This window comes from Myodes glareolus, chromosome 2 (assembly GCF_982192425.1).
Source record: "Myodes glareolus chromosome 2, mMyoGla1.1, whole genome shotgun sequence".
Classification (NCBI taxonomy): Eukaryota; Metazoa; Chordata; class Mammalia; order Rodentia; family Cricetidae; genus Myodes; species Myodes glareolus.
In genome coordinates this window covers 57,748,008-57,752,053 of record NC_142027.1, presented here as the reverse complement: position 1 = coordinate 57,752,053, position 4,046 = coordinate 57,748,008, and the positions used below count along the sequence as shown (strand labels likewise).

General features: G+C 34.2%; 1 pseudogene; it reads right to left on the bottom strand.

The window, feature by feature from the left end:
* Window positions 1-1,518: 1,518 nt before the first annotated feature.
* Window positions 1,519-1,633, bottom strand: LOC125413264 (U2 spliceosomal RNA; annotated as a pseudogene).
* Between the last annotated feature and the right edge of the window lie 2,413 nt (window positions 1,634-4,046).

Sequence of the window (4,046 nt, the reverse complement as noted above, 5' to 3'; positions counted from 1 at the left end):
AGAACTGCTACAGACATATCTATTACATTTAGCATTCCTGATTATGATGAACACTGTAATTATCACATTTTATGTATTTTGAGAGTCTGTCTACTGTTCTTCACAATCACCATGTCTATTTCTCACTAGGATTAAATATATTAACTACCATAGCTTTAGATCTCAGAGGCTTATATGGCAAGTCTTCCCACCAGAGTTTTCTCCTTGTTTCCTTTTTTTTTTTTTTTTACATTCTCAGGAATGTCTTCTCTATTTTGGTGTTTTGCCAGTTCCCATAAATTTTTATATCAGCTTGTTAAGTTTCACTGAAGCCACTGTTGAAATTCTACTAATTTGAAAAATAAACTTGACTCTTTCTACCTGTGCATTAATGTCTTCTATTTATGCAAATATTCAAAATCTTTTGATTAAAAATGTAAAATGCTTCCACAGGCTGGTCTATGTTTGTTAGTTTGTTACTAGAAACCTCTGCCTATCTTGTTGCTTTTATAAATACCACCTGGTGCTTTCTATTTCTTTCTTGTAGTTTACTATGAGACTTGCAGCATAATGTTAAATAAACATGCTAATGATGAGCAATCATCCTGGTTTTAAATACCATGTGAATGTGAATGCAGCAGAATAGGAAACATAGGCTTGTTCCTCATCCTGAGCAGAAATCCCAATCTGGATTAAAAATATACCTTCCTATTCCTTTATTCTAGGTAGCTTTATAAGATTATATTTCCCCCAGAAATGTATTTACAAATTTAGTCTCTGTGTGTGGGCATACACACACACACACACACACACACACACACACACACACACACACACACACAGAGTATTTCAGCCTGCGTGCATATAACTCATGTGTAAATCAGAAGACAGCTTGCTGGATTCAGTTCTCTATTTCCAGGGAGAATTGTGAGTTCCCTGATAAAACTCAGTTTGTCATACTTGGTAGCAAACACCTTTACCCACTGAGACATCTCATAGTGCTCTTTTATAAGAGTTTATGGTGACTTAACTTTGACTTTTGTAAAAGGCCCTGTTTCATTTATTGCAATCAGATAAAAATTCTCATCATCAATTTTACATATGTGAATGAAGTGTGTATAATAGGGAGGCACACATGTTTCTGGTTTCACAAGTGTGTGAAGGTCAAAGGTTGACCTTTGGTGTCTTCCACTATCGCTTTCCATGACTGATGTTTACTTTGTACAGTTCTCTTCAAACATAAGTTTTTATTTGTCTAAATAATAGCCCAAGAGAACAATCCACAGCTGTGAAACAATCACATGTTTGATTTTGTAAGCAATGCCAAGCAGTTTTCTGGAGTGGCTACGCTAATTTGTATTCCCATCAAGGATGTATGAATGACCCAGTTTCTTTGTCTCACCAGCATTTGGTGCTATTTTGCATTTACCTGTTCAGCTAGGCATGTGATCACATGTATAGTAGTCTTTAATTACATTTTAATTGGGTAATTATATTGGATTCATTTTCATGTAGAATTATTTTTGTGTGCCCATTTGCTGTATGTGCACCCACCTTGGTTTAATATATCATCCTTGGATAGAGGATGCATCAAATAATAAGCTGATAAGAACAGTTAGTGCACTTGATCATAGCTAAAATGCTGAGAAACCATCTCACCTTGTATAGTTAGCCAGGGTTTCCTGCTTGAGTGAAGAGTTCACTGACTTAGCTAGTAGCTACCTTTGTCATTTCTCCTCCTGAGAGGATGCTGGTCTTACAGTCATACTGAAATGCCTGTCCAATATTTACATGAGTGCTGGGATCCATTGCCTGGTCTTCATGATTACATAAGAAGTGATTTACCTACTGAGTCATCTTCTCAGCTCCATCTTGAATCTTCTAATGGAGTGGATTACAATTGTGTTGTTATGAACGAATAGACATATTGATCAATGACACAGAACAGAGTACTCTTCAAAATGTATAAAATACAATACTTATAATAGATAACCAAGAAATAGTAAATATAGGAGAAGTAAGTCAACAACAGTTCCACCATAAATCAGCCATTTATCATTTGCATGGTAATGGCAAGGCATTTATTGCTTTACAAAAGCATGTAGAAAAAAGATTTATAGGAAATCGTATTCTTAAGGGTAGAAAATTCATGGCAGCTAGAATATAGCTTTTGTGTGTGTTTGTATGCATGGGTGCATTCAGTTGTGTGTGTGTGTGTGTGTGTGTGTGTGTGTGTGTGTGTGTGTGATCCCTAAATCTGGCTTTTTCATAGATGCTTCATCTATTTTGCATCTATGTTCACACTTGGCATTGGAGTTCTCTCCACTGCACAAACAATTTAAACTTTTAACTGCTGCATAACCAAGTACTTTCAAACACAGAGGCTTGAAGCAACAATCTTTTTTTTTTAAATCATGCTTCCCAGGTTTGTGAGTTAGACTTTTGAGTAGCATTTCCCTGGGAAAGTTTTCAGTTCTGTGTGGTATTAGCTGAGATCAAGGAGTAGCATTCAGCTAGTGAATGAACTGGGCTGAAGTCCAAGACAAATTCAAATAAAAATATGTCTTGGAGGGAAGGCTGGGATGCTAGGCTCATTTGGGCCCCTCATCCCCATACAGTTCCAGGGCTTTGCCACATGAACTACACAACAGGGAAGTCTTATTTTTCACATAATAACTCCAACATCTAAGAAACCAATGAATACCCACCCTTTCTTTTAAAAGCCAGCTCCAGAACCACTGTAGCATCACTGCCATCACACTTTAATGAGAAATAGATAAATACATACATACATACATACATACATACCTTGGTAATGAAAACTGTAGAGGAAAATAAATTCACCTTTTCTTGGAAATAATATCAAACAATTCACATCTCCATATCTACCATAATATCTATTTATGATTTTATTTTCATAACCAGACTACCCTGATAACATAAGTTTGGATTATTTTCTATTTTTCTGTCCTCAAGAAAACATTTAGAATGGTTTTACTATCCTGCTTCTTAAGTTCTTGGTAGAGGTTCCTTCTAAAACTCTCAGTATCTAATCTTTTCTTTGCAAAGACGTTGACTCCAAGACTACTCCGGTTTTCCATTTCTTTGAGTTGATTTTGGTAAATAATTTTTTCAACAATTCATTCTTTGTGTCTATATTTTCAATATATTGGCCAAATTGTTACTGTTCTCTTTTTATATACTCCAATAGTTATGTCAATTTTATTATCAAAATACATACTGCTCATGATTTATCAGTGAAGCAAAATCCTTTGACTTTCAAAATTTCAGAAACTAAAATGGTTACTCATTTCTATTGTGTATTTGAGCTTTTCCTCATTTTCTGTTTTCATCTTTTCTATTTGTTTCTCTTCATCTTATGTTTAGTTCAATTTTTTGTTTTATGCCTTTCATGCCATCCATAACATATCCCCATTCTTTTCTTTTCTTTTCTTTATATTTATTTTGAGAAAGGGTCTCACTGCGTAGCCCTGTGAGCTTGGACAAGTTCCTCTTATTCTATTCTCTGTAGGAAAATTAGCATTTTTTCAGATATTTTATAAAATTTATTACCAAATATCCTATTTCAAGTATATTTAAAATTTCTTTTTCTTATGTCAATTTTAATGCATTTTTCTAGGACTTTGTCTCTCAAATGTATTGGCTGAAGTTGGGTGAGTTCTACCTAAATGTTACCTTTTTGTTTCTTATAAATATTTCTGCATTCTCCATATTTTTTTCTTGATAAATCTTGTAAGGAGTCTATCAATTTTATTACCATTTCCAAAACATCACTTTTTTGGTTTTATTGATTCTATCCCATTTTTGGAAAGAAAGGTCAAAGTGTCTATATTTCCTTTTGGAAAGAAAGGTCAAAGTGTCAAAAGGTCTATATTTTTATAATTTCTTGGTAAAGTAAAGAAATTTTTTATTACAAATCTAAAATCATGAGAATGAGACAGGTCATCAGAACAATCAAATGGAAAAGAAAATTGAGAGAGCCAGATATGATGAGACAGGATGTAGACCAGCCTCAGTGAAACTCATATGTTCCAGGGTAGGAACAT